The 19,262-nt window shown below is 43.1% G+C and overlaps 1 pseudogene; it reads left to right on the plus strand.

Annotated features, from left to right (window-relative positions):
- Positions 1-2,656: 2,656 nt before the first annotated feature.
- The window catches only part of LOC141271384 (class I histocompatibility antigen, F10 alpha chain-like), an 89,117-nt pseudogene continuing 72,511 nt past the window's right edge, over positions 2,657-19,262 (plus strand).

Below are 19,262 nucleotides of genomic sequence, written 5' to 3' on the forward strand. Positions count from 1 at the left end.
AGTAATTTTCCATTTACTCAGCCCAAAGTTATACAGTTCTGTGAATCACCTGAAAAATGGGTTAAAAATGCTCATTACACCCCTAGATTAATTTATCAAGAGCTGTAGTTTCCAAATTGGTGTCACTTGTGGGAGTTTCTGTTGTTTTGGGGCATGTCAGAGGCTGCAAATGTGACATGGCATCCTCAATCTATTCCAGCCAAAATTGCGCTCCAGAATTCAATTGGTGCTCCTTCCCTTCCGAATCCTGCCATGCACCAAAACAGTAGTTTTTCCACCGTATCAGTGTACACAGGAGAAATTGCACAACAAATTGTATTGTCCTTTTTGTCCTGTTACCCTTGTGAAAATTAAAAATTTGGGACTAAAGCAACATTTTTGCAGGACAAATGTATTTTTTCATTTTCACTTGTTAACGTTATAAAATTCTGTGAAGCACCTGTGAGTTCAAGGTGCTCACCACAGCTCTAGATAAGTTCCTTCAGAGGTGTAGTTTCCAAAATGGGCTCAGTTGTGTGGGGTTTCCACTGTTTAGGCACATCAGGGGCTTTGCAAATGCGGCACGGCATCTGCCATCTATTCCTGCAAACTTTGCGCTCCAAAACTCAAATGGTGACCATTGCCTTCCGAGCCCTGCCGTGCACCCAAACAGTAGTTTTCCTTCACATATTGGACATCTCTGTACTCAGGAGAAATTGCACAACAAATTATATGGTCGATTTTCTCCTGTTACCCTTGTAAAAATGCAAAATATGGGACTAATTCAACATTTTTGTGGGAAAAATTTACATTTTCATTTATTGCTTCCACATTGCATTAATTCCTGTGACGCACCTAAAGTCATCACTAATAAGCAGGCTGCGATGCCTTGTGCCCCCATAGACGAAGTCCACACACCCTGCCAGGATCCTCACCTTCATGTAACTTGCCAGGGCATAAGAGAAGAGTACCTTACCCCACGGCTACCGCCCCGTGCCACGTTACACTGCCACAAAACGTTGTTAAACAAATTAACAAAAACATGATATCACCACTTATCAACCACCACGGTCCACTACACCTATACCAATTAACTTTTTTTTGCCTCCTTCTATACTTACCAATGACACTTATGTTATTGATGTCTTCACTGTGGGGAGAACGTCAAAAACTGCATCTCATTTGCTGCAAAGATAGTTTGCTCGAGTTTGCCCATGATACCTGCTAGGCACAACATTTCTGTTCAGCATATAATGGTTGACAATTCTCTTACAATGGGTGCGAGAAAAAAATCGTATGCCATATTGAGCCACAGTATAGAATCCAATGTTTACGGATACATTGCAATTCTGTAACATAGGGAATTGTAAATGATCTTTTAAATGATTAATAGCTGCTACTGTAAACAAACGGACAATGCAAAATTGTTCCACTTTTCTGATTGAAACTCTTATACGGTGGTGTGATCTTACCCTACCTGTGATACCCAAATTATAACGTGTGTAATGCTGTAGATTCATAGACTGATAATGTGTAAGCGATAATGTCCACACAGCAGATTAGGTTTGAACAATCTTTATCTTGTAAGTATCATAACATAGATGAAAGCTGGCGATACAGGAATCATTTACAATCACTATGCTCCCGAGCGCTCATGACCGCCTTTATCAGTATATTTCTTTCTGATACATGTGGAGACGCTGGATGGAGCAGATTCAGGGGGTATCACTCCCAGGCTGTGACAATTCGGGGACACATATCCTTCAGACATGCACGTTTTTGATATATAACATAAAAAAGGTATCTGTTTTGAATCATATTCTGAGAGCCGTAACTTTTTCATTCTCTTTTGAGTACGGGGCTCTGTGACAACTTTTTTTTGTTAAATAATATGATGTCTTGAAAAAGGTTTTACTTTTGAGCGTAGCAATACCAAATGTGCTCTTTTTCAATAATCCCTGAACACTCCTGACAGATGTATCCTTTTTGGATCGGGGTGTATGCAGCGAGTGCTCAGAAGCAGTCACAGAACCAGCATCTGCCTCTAACAGCCCTGACGTGATTGCAGGGTGCCTATGGGTCGCCATGTCAGCCAGGAGCCTGCTGAAAGCCATTGTCACTGCAATGTTGGTTCTAATGTGGAGCCCCCAGTATAAGTATTGTGGTTCCGTATGGACTCAGCACACAACATAGAAGTCCTCATACTGCTCCATTGTCAGAAAAATAAAAAAAGTTGCGCATCTCAGAAGATGGTGAAAGAAGTCTAATTTTTTCTTTTCCTTTGAAAGTTCTGAATTTTTGTAGGCACTAAAGCAGTAAAAATTACCTATACAAGTGTTGTATCTCCGTAATCATCCTACCAGGTCATTTTTAGTACACAGTGAACACCAAATAACCAAAAAACCCCAATAAATGGTGGACTTCTGTGATCACTATGTGATGCGTCTTATTCAGGCCCTGATATCACACAAGTCTTCTATAAATGTTCATTATTTCAATAGGTGATGCTATAGAGTTCAAGTCTTCTATCGCTCTGAGGAGGCAATTTGCACATTATTTCTAGAAAATCTCCAGCTTTCACTTTCGCTTCCTCCAGCGTCCTCCTTCTGCCCAGTAACTGCTGATCAGCTGGAGATTCATTCTCCTATTGGAGGAAGCTGCATCTCCTGTCCAATCAGAGCGGAGATCCGCCCTCCAGTGTACAGTGACTGTAATTCTGTTACATTGTGTCTGTCTTGGGTGACACTTAGGTTCTCCTCCTAAATATATTAGGGGCAGGAGGAGGAGGATGTTGCCCCTCATTGTGCTTCTCCTTCACGTGTCTGCGGTGTGTTCTGGTGAGTATGGAGGGCGATCAGTGATTGTACCTGATATTAGATGATTATTATGACGCGCCCCCTGGGCCGTGTGTGAGGGAATACCCGGAGCCGGGTCTCTGTGTAATGCTAGGAGTTGTAGTCTCCGTGGCGGCGACCCGGTCCCGTGGCTTAGGGTGGTCAAACCAGTGGCGGATCTGTTTATTTGCTTTTGTAATGTTTAAATGTCCGACTACGCCACCCGTGGATTGCGGTCACTGAGAACCGCCGCTGCGGGGCAGACCGCTGAGGCTGATGTTGTGTGCGCAGCAGAGGGTAGTATAACTCCCCACGGGAGGAGTATAGCCTCAGGGCAGTGAGTGCAGATGGTGGGGGTGATGGTGCGCGGGAGCAGCAGTAATGACTCAGAGTCCAGTGATGCAGTCCAGGGTCTTTACTCACAGTTTTACACTCCAAGCCACTTCTGCAGGTAATGGCTGCCCACGTCGTGCTGTGCTCACCAGGTGAGGGGCTCGGCCAACTCCCAGGTATCTTTGGAATGCTTTTCAGGACCCCCTTCGTGTGTCCTTTCTCTGGCCTGTCGTACCCCACAATTGACGTTTCTTGTCCAGCTGCCTCGGGCCTTGGCGGGCAAACGTATGTTCTGTTTCCCTGGGCCCTATATGGTGCCTTTCTAACGGGTGTAGTGAGGGGCCGTAACACTTGCAATGCCACGGCCTCCGGTTACTAGCTGAGGGTAGTTGCTCTCCTCCACTAGATGAGGGATCCGGTTCCCTTTCTTGGCCTGACCCCCCTACTCTGGTAGCGGCAGGCGTACGGTGGTGACTGACCGGTCCGCACCCCTGGGGTCCCTTCACTCCACTCCTGGAGCCTCCTCCGTTTCTCTCCTCTCTCTTCCTCTCCTCCAGGCCCAGGCCTTGTGACTCGGCCTGCCTGCGGAGCAGAGCTCATGCAGAGCCCTTGCTCCCTGTCTCCTTCTCCTCCTCTGACTAGCCTTCTTCTCTTCTCTGACTCTAAGATGGTGTCCACCATATATACTCCCCTATACAGTGCACCCGGGATCTACTCTCCCCACCCACACACTACTGGGTTCCCCTTTTCTAGGTGTTCCCTCCCCCTTCTCCAGCCAGGGACAGGGGCAGTTGTGCTCACACCCGGGAGCATTGTTGCCCTATCCCCCCGGAAATGTGGTGTAGTGCATGCGGGTGTTAGGGTCCTGAGCCACACTCCATCCTTACCTGGAAGTGAGATATCACACCTCTGGGTGAGATGCAATACCTCTGTAGCGACCGAACCCTCGGGGTGCTACAATTATGTCTTATTTATGTTGTGATTGTAGTTTATGCATCAATGTGTTTTCGTCTATAAGAGGCAGAAATCCACTAGAGAAGCTGCTCATGTTGTGTGCGCCATAGTGAGGGGGACATGGCACGGTTTCTGGGGTCTCCGTGTCGGCTCTAGCGATCGGTGTGACCGGATCCAGGAAACCCCGATGTATGATGATGCTGAAGTTGGTTTCTTATTATTTTTTATTGTTTATAATAAATAAATCTCAATAATAAAATACACTGCAATGCGACGCCAGGAGGTGAATACTCCTGAAAGCGGCTGCAAAAACTATATAAGTGGCCCAGAAATTGGCATCAAAGGGACTTATCAAAAGGGTTAAATGATGTTGAGTCACTGATCTCACACAGGAGGGAACGCTCGAGTTGGCCCAAATGAGCTCCTGGCATAATAGTATCAAAGTGGGCAAATGACCACTTCACTGAACAACAAAGTTTCATAATTTTTTTGTCTCTTCGATAATTTTGGGTGATTCATATAGATTTCACAATGCTGAACAAGAATATATAAGCCAACACTATCATGTAGGGTTTTTAAAATTAAAGCAAATTCAAAATTTTGTACATCATCCTCGATTGCTGTCATGCCAGGTGTGGGAAAGACTTAGTGGAACACAGAGGGAAAAGGAAAAGGGAGTCCAGACACTAGGGAAAGGGGGGAAGTGGAGACCTCCTAGTCAGGTCTAGCGTCACCCTGTCTCAACTATCGTCCCTATATTGCCTCTTCAGCAATCGCCGCACGCGTGCCTCGCCCTACTCTCCCTGGCGTATGGCTACAACTAGGGATGGAAGGAGATGAGCACTAGTCAACCTCCACTAAACTGTATAGACAACAAGGGTGGACAAAACAGGGGAAATGGCTTAGCTTTAGATGAACTCCAAATAAGCACACGGCTTAAAGCTCCAGAGAGGACGAAGCTCCTGCTAAGCTTCACAAGTAGAAATGGATATAGCCAGCGACTCCCTTTCAGACACACCAGGTATATATACACCCAGGCCAGAGAGCTAATTAGCAAAAGAGAGGTAGCCGCTCGGTCCTAAAGACAGCCTCTTATCTAGGAAGCTGTCTGCAATGCCAAACGTAGAGATCTCCTGCAACCCACTGCTGGGCGACTGTCTGTCACCTCTGACACACCCGTGACAATCGCCATACATATATATAATAACAGTATGACTTAATTAAAGTTATAATGACAAAGACAGCATATTGATCTGTAAACCATATCAGCAGTAAATATAAAGAGTTAAAAATGTTTTGCTGCCGATTTTCACTTTTAATCAGCCATTGGTGAATCATGAATCAGATGTCAACAGTAGTCAGACAGTACTGAAGAACTCCACTTGCCCCTGTTCAAGACCGAGTTTAAGAGCACATAGTGTTCGAAACACGTTTGGTTTTCTCTGCCTATTGTTTTCCTCCTGTCCAACCCAATTCATATTCAATGTATCAACATGTTATATATATTTTTTAAATGAACAAATAAAGATTTTTTTTCTAAATTTTAAACTGGAGCTGGATCAACTTTTTCTTCTGTGCAAGTTCATTCCACGTTTGGCAGGAACAGGACTCGGTGCTCCAATACTGGACTACAGTTGAAGTCTTTGAATAGGGGTAAGCTGAAAAAAAACACTTTTTGTCCACTGATGAAAACTTTCACCATGTTCATCGCTAACAGATCCAAGATTGTTAGGGAAAAAGTCCAAGTGAGAATGCAGAAAATGTATTTTCAATGACATGTCACAGTTGATCGATTTGAACGCAGAGAGAATGTTTTCCACCAGTTGGACATAGTTTGGTGCTCTACTATTGCCAAGAAAGTTAGAAATCACATTTTTTAAGGTTGTCCATGCAACTTTTTCAATGCTTTGGACCATCAAAGTGACAGTCTTTCATTATCTCTCTAATCTGTCGGCCAACAAAAATTCTCTCTCCAATCTTTGCGTCACTGATGCGTGGAAACTTCTATCGCAAGTAACAAAATGCCTACTCTTGCGTGTCCCTTAACAAAGTTCTTCATTAGCCTGAGTTTTATGTGTAGGAGGGGGAAGAAATATCTTTGATATATCTACAGGCGCATCATGTTTTATATTTTTTTGCCCAGCAACCAGTTTTGCACGTAGTGGCCATTCCTTTCTGACAAAGTGTTGATCTCTCGCACGACTGTCCCATTCACAGAGAAAGCAGCAGTACTTGGTATAGCCAAGCTGCATTCCAAGGAGAATTGCCACTACCTTCAAATCTCCGCATATATTCCAGTTACAATTGCAGTAATGAATGTGGTTCAACAGTAACTGCATGTTTTCATAAGTCTCTTTCATATGCACAGCATATCCGACTGGTATAGAAGGATATATATTGCCGTTAGGTAATAAAACTGCCTTCAGACTTCTGATGGACGAGTCAAAAAACAGTCGCCATTCTGCTGGGTCATGTTCACATCCTACCGCACTAAACAAACCCGTGATGTCATGGCAAAACGCTAAATCATCAACCTGACTGAAGAATTTTGTAAGATCTCCTTCACGACTACAGAATACAGAACTTTACGTCCCTGGTGACAACAGATTCCATCCTCGCAGCCTTGATCCCAGTAATTCTGCCTGGCTCTTTGATAAATTCTAATCCCTCACCAGGTCATTCAGATCAGCTTGACATAGAAGATGTGGCTCAGTGGATGTTGATGGTTCGAAGTCTAGATCAGCAGAAGTCTCCTTTTCTGCCGACACCTCTATTGTTGCTTCGTCGTCATCTTCCTCGAGCGTCCATACTTTGGGTGGCTTTGGAACTGGGAGACTATCATCTTGAGGTACTGGTCGCATTGCTGATGGAATGTTAGGATAGTCTATGAATTTCTTAGTCTCTGCTGAAAACCCAGACACATTTGTAATACAGAAGTAACAATCACTAACGTGATCCCTCTGCTCCCTCCAGATCATAGGGACAGCAAACGGCATTGAAGATCGCAATCCCGTTATCCAGAGTCTTAGATTGGCAGAGCAAGAAGTGCAACATATATGAGGTGCCCAGAACTTATCTTGGTCCCCAATTGCACAACCAAAATATAGTTCATATGCTTTCTTGATGAATGGACTTATGTTTCTTCTCTGACTTTTCAGAGTGTACTCACCGTAAATGTAACAGAAAGTGTCACGGCTATTACGACACTGGCGAGACATTTCAGAGTCAATTCATGACAAAATACTAGAGATATATATCAAGCAATTGCAATGAGGATTGACAGCAGAAACAGTAATGTTCATGAACTCGAAATTCGACCGACTACAGCTGACGCCGTATGTATAATGTCGTATACATGGCAACATGCCACGATTATAGACAGGTCTGGGTATGTCTTTTACAAGATTTCTTTATTGAATTTGTACAATATACATGTATATTACATATTTACACTGCAATAACATATTTTTCAAACGAGTTAGGTGGAAAATTTTGCTGTGACAGAAACATTTTCAAGTAGTTGCTTTAACATATTAGCAATAAATAGTATGTTTCACGTCATATCTCAAAAACCTTACGTGATACAGAAATTCTGATGTCACCTCTGAAATTCGGCACCATGAATGAATTTGGGTGTCCTATATAGAATTCAAGAGACAAAAACCTTGTTATTCAGTGAATTATTAATGATTTCAATAAGTAACTTGTGTTTTTAAAGGGTTAAATTACTTTGGACATCACAATCAGTTCCCTCTAGGCCGGTCTAAGTGGGTTCCTGGCATCAGAGCAGGTAGGCTCCATTGGGCCAGGTGCAGTGAGTTGTGTTAATGGAGTGAGATCAGTGGCTCAAAGTCTTTTATCTCTCTGAACACCAGTTACTCATTCACAATAGGTAATAATTGTCCATTTGCCCCTTTGATGCAGCTTTTAAGCTCAGAACCCATTTGGGCCGGATACAGGGACCTGATTCTGAGTCTTGGCATCTCCTCTGCATTTTTGACTAAAGGTCACAACCCTTGTAAAACACCAGTTACTGATGTGAATCTGCAAGAATTGATCATCTGCCCACTTTGCTGCCCATTTTTGTGCCACTTGTATATTTTTTGCTGCTGCTTTCATGTGTGAGAATTTTTGCTTCTTATAAAACTTGTAAAAAACAAAAATAGAAAAGTTTGCAAATGAAACTGAAACTGAACAAATAAGAAACTAGCTCTATCATTGTTTTCTCCAGCGTCTCACCTCTCCGTCCTCCCTCTGCCCGGTAACTGCTGATCAGCTGGAGATTCATTCTCCTATTGGAGGAAGCTGTACTTCCCATCCAATCAGAGCAGAGCTCCGCCCTCCAGTGTATGTGACTGTGATAATGTTACATTGTGTCTTTCTTGGGTGACTTACATTCTCGTCCTTGGGTTCCTCCACATGTCCATCAGCCATGAGGTGTAAGGAAAGAAATGAGTATCACCGGCCGAGCTGCAAATATTTATTTTAATCGCTTATATAGCGCCATTAATTCCGCAGCTATACAGGCACCATCATCACTGTCCCCATCATCATCACTGTCACAATCTACATTCCCTATCAGTATGTCTTTGTAATGTGGGAAGAAACCGGAGAAACAGGAGGAAACCGACACGAACGCAGGGAGAACATAGAAACTAAATAAAATAGACAAACTCCTGGAAACCCCAAAACCCCTACCACAATGGTGAACAAAAAAAAGGAGAAAATTTATAACAGACATTAAAAATGGCGCAAATTAAAATAAAAATTAGGTGCAAATGGAAACAAGTTAAAAACACCAAAAGCTTGCCAACAAAAAGGAGCAAATACAATAATGATTTGGGCCCATAGTCTTTAGTGTGCAGACAGCAGAATACATGAAAAGCGCACACAGGAAGCTGAGAGAGGTTCTGCAGCAGATTGTGAGTGACCTGTACAGTACATAACCCTAGCTGCTGCGGAACATCTGTGAGGAACTTAAAGGCCTCTGCTTTTGCTGTACAATGGGTACGGAAAGTATTCAGACCCCTTGCTCCTTGGGCAGTTCCTTTGAGCTCATGATTCTCATTTGGTCTGACATGCACTGTTAGCTGTGAGATCTTATATAGACAGGTGTGTGCCTTTCCAAATCAAGTCCTATCAGTTTAATTAAACACAGCTGGACTCCAATGAAGGAGTAGAACCATCTCAAGGAGGATCACAAGGAAATGGACAGCATGTGACTTAAATATGAGTGTCTGAGCAATGGGTCTTAATACTTATGACCATGTGATATTTCAGTTTTTCTTTTTTACTAAATTTGCAAAAATTTCTACATTTCTGTTTTTTTTCCAGTCAAGATGGGGTGCAGAGTGTACTTTAATGAGAAAAAAAATGAACTTTTTAGAATTTACCAAATGGCTGCAATGAAACAAAGAGTGAAAAATGTAAAGGGGTCTGAATACTTTCCGTACCCACTGTAACTCCCATAGACTTTAACCCCTTACTGACATCTGCCGTACATGTATGCTGCAATGGAAAGTGCTTTCCCAGAAACCACCATACATGTACGGCGCAAAGATAAAGTAAAAAACAAGGGAAATAAACTTTATAAAAATGTGAAAAAATAAAAAGGAAAAGTATGAAAAAAATATGGAAAAATACGCTTTTTTTTTTCTATAAAAAGTAAAGGAAAAGAATTACACATATGTGGTATCACCACATCCGGAACAAACCAGTCTATAAAAATGTCATATTATTTAACCAATTTGGTGAACACCATAAAGAAATTAACTAAAAAAATAAATTGTTTAATAAATTGCAAACCATCCATTTATTAGATCCCTGGAGATTAGCACACCCCAATGACAAGGATTATATATTTTACTCTTCCCTTCATGACACGTACCACAGAATCGATTATTTATTAGTTCAATCCTCGGCCATTAAATTGATCACTTCTGCTTCAATCGGATCCATAACACTATCGGATCACGCCCCGATCTTCCTTTTGGTTAAAATAGATTCTTTATCGCGACACCTCCCCCTCTTGGCGTCTGAACGAAACTCTTTTAGGTAATGCTGATAATGTTTCCCAGATTGCCTCCTCACTGCAAAGGTTCTTTGGGGAGAACAAGGTCGATGGGAAAATGACCCCCATGGTATGGGAAGCCCATAAAGCTGTCTTAAGGGGGGAACTGATTTCCATGGGCTCCTATATAAAAAAGAAAAGAGACAAAAAAATTTTCTCTCTTTTGCACCAAATTAATGTTATGGAGCGTTTACATAAACAAAAAAAAATGGATAGCATCCGAATAGAGTTGAGGGATTTAAGAGAAAAATTAAAGGACGTACTTAATGTACGCTCAGCTAAAATGTATGCAAAAAATATATGTACACGGTAACAGAGGTAGCAAACTTACTTCCAGAATGCTAAAGGCACAGAGGGACAAATGCTTCATCAGGCAGATTCGAGCTGAGGGGGGGGAAATAACTTCGGAATCAGAAGGGATAGCGAAAGCCTTCTGCACATACTATCATTCCCTGTATAACATAAACCCCCATGATTCCATGTCTGACCCTCCAACAGCAATCCATCGCATACATGATTTTCTCTATAGTCTTGTGCTGCCAGAGATCTCAGCTTTGGTTCATTCTATCCTACTCGCTCCAATTTCCTCTCGTGAGGTCGAGGAAGCACTTGCCTCTACTCCTAGTGGAAAGACCCCCGGTCCAGATGCCTTTCCCATCATATATTACAAGACGTTTGCGGAGGTATTCGTTCCTCATCTGGTCGAATTGTTTAACCTCTTCCTCTCAGGTTCGGTACCTCCACCTCAGGCTCTAGAGGCACATATCACTGTGCTTCCTAAGGAGGGAAGAGACGGCACCCTATGCAGCAGCTATCGCCCTATTTCATTGTTGAACGCGGATCTTAAACTATGGGCAAAAATTTTAGCCAATAGAATACATTTAGTGTTGGCGGACCTAGTTCACCCTGATCAAGCTGGTTTTGTTCGTGGAAGAGAGGGAAAGGACAATACCATTAAAGTCTTACAGGCGATTTCTTATGCCAAGCACAAACGTCAGCCGCTTATATTACTCTCCACAGATGCTGAAAAGGCATTCGACCGTATCAGTTGGCGTTTCATAGAGTGTGTTTTGCAGAGGTTCGCCTTTCCCCCTTCTTTCATAGACGCAATCATGTCACTGTATACTTTTCTTACGGCTAGGGTCAGGGTGAATGGGATTTTATCTGCGCCTTTTAATATCAATAATGGTACCAGACAGGGTTGCCCTCTCTCCCCTTCTTTATTTGTTTTAGTGATGGAATCTTTTATCCAAGCAATCAGACAACAGCCTGGGATTGAGGGGTTGAAGATCAACCATTTAGAGTTGAAGGCGGCTGCCTTTGCGGATGACTTCTTGCTTCTCTTGTCCAACCCAAATATAGCAGTCCCAAAGATTTTGGAGCTTTTCTCCCTATTTGGAGAACTCTCCAACTTTAAGATCAACCTGGATAAATCTGAAGCTTTGAATATATCGGTCGCCGAAAAGGACGTTCAAATCTTGAAGGGCTTTGCCCCTTTTGAATGGCAACAGCACAAACTTAAATATCTTGGGATATATAACAGATGATGCCAGTACACTTTTCCAACATAATTTTTTCCCTCTGATAGGTCAAATTGAAACTCTCCTACATTCCTATAATATTCCTCTCCTGTCATGGCTCGGCAGAGTTAACGTGTTTAAGTCTTATGTTTTTCCCAAGAATTTTTATGTAATGAATATGATCCCAATTCAACTCCCCGTCTCTTTTATACGCTCTCTCAATCAATTAATAGCCAAATTTGTTTGGAAATATAAAAAAGCCAGATTACCTTTGAAACTCTTGATGCGTTCAAAATGCGGGGAGGAATGGGTATACCTAACTTAGCTTGTTACCATCAGGCCATTCTCCTTGCTAACTGGCTAAAATTAATAAGATGGGCGGAAAAAGGTCACGATTCGCACATTGAAATGCAACTTTTGGGAAAACATGCATTGAAATATTTATGGACAGACTGCCCCCTTCCTAGAGAGGGACTGGGAGACATTCTCCTAGCTACTCTACAAACCAGACGCGCATTGATTCCAATCCAAGCACCATCTTGTAATTTTCTAGATAAAATACCTATGGGACTTCTACCTTACCACTTCTCTCCGGATTTTACAGATCCTTACGATCTGTGGTCCTCCTTACCACTTAAACCCATTTCACACCTGCTTCAGGGGAAAATTCCGTGTGTTAACGGTTGGCCATTGGCTGCGGGGAAACGCCCTCTCAATTTTCTACAACACTCACATATTGCCCACTATATGAACTTGATCAAAAAACTACCTCAACCCCGCACTAATTGGCTTTGGCTTGAGATTCTAACAAAAGTTAACCATCTTGTTCCGAAAATTGTTTCTAAACTTTACTCAAATCTCATAAACATGATAGATAATGCCCCACCGATATTCTTACACTCTTAGGAATCTGAATTGAATATTCAACTCTCCCCAAAGGACAAACAAATTATATGCCTCAATTCACATGGTTTCTCACGGTGTGTGGTGTCCCAGGAAATGGGGTACAAATTGCTCTCGCGTTGGTACTACACACCGGATAAACTTTATCATTTGGGACTAGCTAGTTCTCCTCAATGCTGGAGGTGTGAGGGGTCGAGAGGTACTTTGTCCCATGTCTTTTGGTATTGTCCGGCCCTTCGACAATTTTGGTCTGAGGCTTTTGGGGTTATGCGTTTTCTCAAATTACTTGTTGCGGATTTGACGGTAGTAGAAGTACTTTTGTCTCTTCCTACAAATAACTTCCACCCTAAAAAGCATGAGTTGGCTCCATTGATGTTAGGGGCCGCGAAACAATTGATAGCCCTCAAGTGGAAGCAGCAAACCCCACCAACCTTAGATGAATGGAAATGTAAAATGAGAGACCTATTTAGGCTGGAGGAACTGACGAGTTGGGATTCCCGGACGCATGAGAAGTTTAAGAGGATCTGGGCCCCGTGGATACAATATATGGGGGGCACTGCTTCTTAGTCCCTGGGTGTCTGGGGGGCCCTACAGTGGTCAGTTGAGTATCAAATCCTGGTTTAGGTGTTATGTATCACAATACCAACCTTTCACATATATAGCCAATTCTGGTAGGGTGAACTGGGAGTATGTTGCCCTTTGGGCATTGGTTTAGCGAGGGACGAGAATTGCAGATTTCTCTAATGTATACTTAACTTCGGTATATTTCTAGAATTATTTAATTTCTAGGAATGAGCTACGCTTTATTGATAATATCCTCTATTTGGGAATGTTTTGAACTGTTTCGATTAATATTATTTCTCTGCTTGTTAAGAGAAAATTGTTAAATACTGTATTTACTGTATTAAGTCTGTGCATTGCAGTGATTTTGTCTTCTCTACTTTTAGCATTGATATGTGTCTCTGTATTGCATAGTATTTCTTCTGTATTGCAAAATTAAAATAAAGAATTAAAAAAAAAAAAGAAATTAACTAAAAAATGTGCCAAAAATATAGCTTTTTCGATATACTGACACACATAGAATGAAAAGTTATAAAAAAAATTGCATGCAAAAAAAGAATGGTATTAATAAAATCAACGTCTTGTCCTGCTAAAAAAATAAGCCCTTCTATAGCTCCGTCAACAAAAAAATAAACTTGCAGCTATCAGAGTGTGACGATGGAAAAACAAATTATTGTTTGTAAAATATTGATTTTGGTATGCAAAACGTAAAAAGCTTATATACATCTGGTATCTCTGTGATCATAATGACGCGACAAATAAAGCTTCCTTATCACTTTTACCGCACGGTGAAGGGCATTAAAAAAAAAAAAGAAAAAACATTTATGAATTTCTGAATTGTGTTCACTCTGCCACCCAAAAATCTAAAAAAAAAAGCGATCAATAAATGTTTTTATTCTTTCCAATTTGCACTACATAGCATCAACTCATCCCGCAGAAAACAAGCCGCCACACAGCTCAACCAGTGGAAAAATAAAAAATTTATAGCTCTCAGAATACGGCGATGCAATAACAAATACTTTGTTTTGTAAATCAGTGTTTTAACAAAAATATCAAATTCTGAAAATACTTTATAACCCGGACGTGGCTGTAATTGTACTGACCCGAAGAATAAAGTCGCCTTATCACGTTTCCTGCACGGTGAACATTTATGTTTCTCAACAATTGGAATAAAAAGCAAATAAAATATATTATGTACCCCCAAATGGCACCAATAAAAACTTCAGCAAAAAAAAACAAGCCCCTTCTCAGATCTGCCGTCTGTCAACAGTAAAATATAGGTTGTCCATGTTCTTGGTAGTTCAGAGGCGCTGGAAAAGCGACATGGCTCCCAAAAAAAACCATTCCAGTAAAATTTAAGCTGAGAAAGCCAAATGGCCGCCTCTTCTGAGCCCCGCAGCATGCCCAAACCACACTTAAACGTCAAGTATGCATGGCACTGCTGCAAATGGAAGAACGCACTTTCACACGTCAGTATCTCCGGTACGAGTGGTGACAGTTTCCACGCGTACTGGAGACACTGACACACACAGACCCATTCAAATCATACACTGACATGTCTGGTTTTTTTACGGATACACGGTCCGCAAAACGTGTGACATCGGTGTAACACGTACTGGCGCCTGGGAATCAGCGCTACAGTTAGCGCTGTTCCTAAGCACCGATTCTGAACGCTGCCCTCATCATGGTTCCCTGTCGGCACTGTGATCAGCACCAGCAGGGACTATGACGAGGGTAGTGGTAGTCTGATTCCGCAGTGTCCTTGTGTAAAAATAAGAATAAAATAATAAAATCCATATAATCACCTGTACCCCACTGTAATCCTCTGACCGCTGACGCCGGGGAGAATGATCCACTCTGGAGCTGAATTACAGGACACCGCTCCTTAGCTGCAGCTTCGGGGCCCGCTCCAGCTGGAGCGGCTCATTCTCCCCAGCTCCTCTGTGTCAGCGGTCACATGGATTACAGCGGGGGACATCTCCGGACAAGTGGATGGATTTCATTATTTTATTCTTATTTTTACACAGGGACACTGCGGGATCAGACTACTACTACCCTCATCATCCCGGCTGGTGCTAATTACAGCGTCGGCAGGGAACCATGATGAGGGCAGTGTTCAGCACCAGCGCTTGAGAGCAGTGCTACCTGTAGCGCTGATTCCCAGGTGCTGGTACGTGTGATCCTGATGCGGCACACGGTTGACACACCATGATGCAGCCACACGTGTGACACACGGGACACTGATATCTCCGGTACCGATTTTACTGGTACCAGAGATATATGGACGTGTGAAACCGGCCTTAGAGGGGTTCTCTAGGTCTAATCAATATCTATCCGTTCTTCAATATGAGATCAGTGAGGGTCCGACACAAGCGCATCCACCTAACAGCTGTAAACTGCAGTGGCCAGACCTAAGCAATGTATGAGCGGAACACTTCAGCCCTGCACATTGCTTAGTAGACTAGTACTGAGCTTTATCTCCCATTGAAGTGAATGTACTGCAGTATTCAGGCAGCAGCCACTAAGAAATGTACGGGATTGCTGTATATAGCCCATACATTGCTTAAGCTAGGTAAAAACTGTGTCCATGCTCGTAGCCTACTGTATACATCTGGAAACTTTTCCAGACATATACTGTAATGTCACTTTAAAGATCTGGGGTTGTGGGTTGTAAGTAATCACAGATAAAATGATGGAATCGCAGGAATCCAGTATCAACTGTCCTTCAAGAAAGTTTAAATCCAAACAACAGATCCACAACTGTAGCACATTTATCCAGCTTAGTTGGTAACTGATCTCCAACACTCCATAAGCCATCCATCCATCAGCTTCACAGCCATAGATCCTATCCCTTTGGCGTCCTTCCACCAACACTTCACTAAACATGTGTCTTTTTCCCTCCCTGGGCTCGACCCCTCAAGGTCAGAAGTGATGACACCCTACCCCTTAAGCATTTACTTTTCGCTGAAACAATGAAGAATATTCCAGAAGCCTTCACCTGAGACTGCATGTGGTGACAGCTCCACTGTATCTATAATCAACACTCACACAATGGTCTTATTCGCTGTTGGAACAATGGTTATAGGCTCCTGAGATACTGATGATATTAGTGGAATGCTGGACACTTTACAAGTAAATTTAGTGTACATAAACTAATGAGCAAGCAGAACATTAATAAAACACAGCCAGAAAATCTCTGGGGCTAAAACAACATTTTGTGAGAAAAAGACGTAGTTACTTACCGGTAACGGAATTTCTCAGAGCCCATGACGGCACCACGGAGAGAGGGGATCCGCCCTTCAAGGACAGGACACCTACAGATAAAAAGGGCGGTGCCTCTCTCCCGCATCAGTTGTTTACAGAGCATGAGAGGACCACCAGGTTAGTAACAAAAAATTTTACAATTTAAGACCTCGCTAGACACACCACGTGGCTACAATAATTAACTAAGTGTGCGCACCCACACGTGAAGGGAGGGAATGTACGGGTGCCATCATGGGCTCTGAGAAATTCCGTTACCGGTAAGTAACTACGTCTCTCTCCTTCCCCCATGACGGCACCACGGAGAGAATTACAGAGAAGTGACTCATTAGGCGGGGCCACAGCTTCCAGAACCCTTCTCCCGAAAGTAAGGTCCGAAAAAGAGGTTAAGACTAGCCGGCAGAGGTTAAAGAAGGTAGAGGGGGAAGATCAGGTTGCCGCTCTACATATCTGCTCTATCGTACCCCCGGCCTTCTCCGCCCAGGAGGTTTCTTATTGTTCTGCCATGGATTCCCTGGATTAGCACAGAAAGTAGGGTGCATAATTTCCTGACTTCTATGGAAATTGGAAGCCATCTTCAGAAGATCAGGTAGCTCCGGAACCGACCCATCTTCTAGGATCTGTATAAACAAAGGATTAACCGACAAAGCTTGAATGTCATAACTTACCATGCTGAAGTCAGGGCCACCGGGATAATAGTCTTTATTGTGAAGACCCTGAATCTATGGGTTCAAGCAAAGGCTTGTTACAGCCGTAAGAACTGGATTCACATCCCAGGGTGCCATCTTTGGACTGAAAATGGGCCTAGATCCAAACTCACTTTCACATTCCTTGCTTATTCAATGAAGGTCGGACACTGTTCCAGTAGTTCACGGCTAAAAAGGTCCACTTGCAATTCTCTTTCTCTTTATATGAGGTGCTGTTAAAGATAAAAGGTGAGACTTCACCATCTGAACTGATTAGACATAAGTGTCATTAGGGATCTTGGCAGAGTTCCTCCATAATGGTTTATGTAAGATAAAGCTACTCTATTGTATGACAAGACCTTTACATGGTGACCATGTCCTACTGGAATGTAAGAGATTACTTATTAACAGCAATATTGCCTTGTTCACAGTTGTGGCCAGACTGCTTTTAATTTTGACATATGGCAGGACTCCTTATTCTACCTTGGGAGACTACGGCTCTTACTCACTGCCCAGTGAGTTTTGCAGCACTCGATGGGTCTGCCGATAATCTTGAAATAGTTGAGGTAAACTATTGTCAATGCCTCTTCCTTCGATATGAGAGTTGTCCTAACTACTATAATCCTCCATAAAGCCTTAAGGCTCATTAACATCTGAATGGAAGGACACAAATTGAAAGCCTAAATCTTCATTTATACCAAGAACTATTCTCAGGAATTTGATGTTTCATGTGAATTGGAACCTGATTGTATACCTCCTTAAATGCGTATACTACTATATTGCAATCTGGAACTGCAGATTCACTAGCAGTTCTTCTAGAGTCCATTTCCAATGGTCTGACTCTCAGGAATCTCAGTAGCCCCTTCGGGTTGAAGCAAACCCAGAAAGGACTGGGTTAAATAATAGCTTTACCAGTCTTGATTAGGGCCCCTGGAGAGCTAAGCACCAGAGCAGGCTAAGCATTCACCTTAGTCAGACTGCTGGAGAGCAGAGCAGATGGTATGTGTCTTGGAGCTAATCAGAGACACAGGCCAGACTCCACAAGTATCAGTGGTTACCTTGGATAAATATTGTTTTGTTTGATCAAGCTGGGTTAGCTGAGCAGTATATGAGTAGTCAGGGTCTGTCCTATTAGTCAATACTTGGACAAGACCAGAAATATTAAAGTTTACGACTTCTGTGCAACATGTAAAAGGCAAGAAAACTGCGCTTGATTGGACCAAACCCACAATGGCTGTATGAGCACTACATGATGCCTCTTACCTTTAAGGATGAAAACGTACAAGGTTTATTATTAGCTTGCAAAACTAAGGAAGCGCTCTTGTTACCTGCCTCCAATCGGTATTTCACCGAGCCAGCTGAGCACCAGCTAGGAATACTGCTACCCGCAGTCTCAAAACAGAGGCTAGGATATTTTTTTTTTTTTTTACAGTCGCTGACCTGGTTTTGTTAGACATAAACTTAGTTGTGGAACCAGTACCCTTACGAAGAGGGACTATGAGGCACAGACACCCTATAAAAACACTACAAGGCACAGGGGCACCCTGAAGCACAGAGACACTATGAGGTCCCATTAGGTACTAAAAAGGCACTGACAAGAGGCACCGCGCCATAATGTGTCAAGAGGCACCACGCCATAATGTGCCAAGAGGTACCGCGCCATAATGTGCCAAGAGGCACCGCGCCATAATGTGCCAAAAAGCATCACGCCATAATGTGCCCGCGCCATAATGTGCCCGCGCCATAATGTGCCAAGAGGCACCGCACCATAAAGTGCCAAGAGGCACCGCGCTATCGTGGGGCACCGCGCTATGATGTGCCGAGAGGCACCGCGCTATGATGTGCCGTGAGGCACCGCGCTATGATGTGCCATGAGGCACCGCGCTATGATGTGCCAAGAGGCACCGCGCTATGATGTGCCAAGAGGCACCGAGCTATGATGTGCCGTGAGGCACCGCGCTATGATGTGCCGTGAGGCACCGCGCTATGATGTGCCCTGAGGCACCACGCTATGATGTGCCAAGAGGCACCACGCTATGATGTGCCAAGAGGCACCATGCTATGATGTGCCTTGAGGCACCACGCTATGATGTGCCATGAGGCACCACGCTATGATGTGCCATGAGGCATCACGCTATGATGTGCCATGAGGCACCACACT

Source organism: Phyllobates terribilis, unplaced genomic scaffold (assembly GCF_046119375.1).
Source record: "Phyllobates terribilis strain yellow unplaced genomic scaffold, ASM4611937v1 Scaffold_1__5_contigs__length_1240528914, whole genome shotgun sequence".
NCBI lineage: Eukaryota > Metazoa > Chordata > Amphibia > Anura > Dendrobatidae > Phyllobates > Phyllobates terribilis.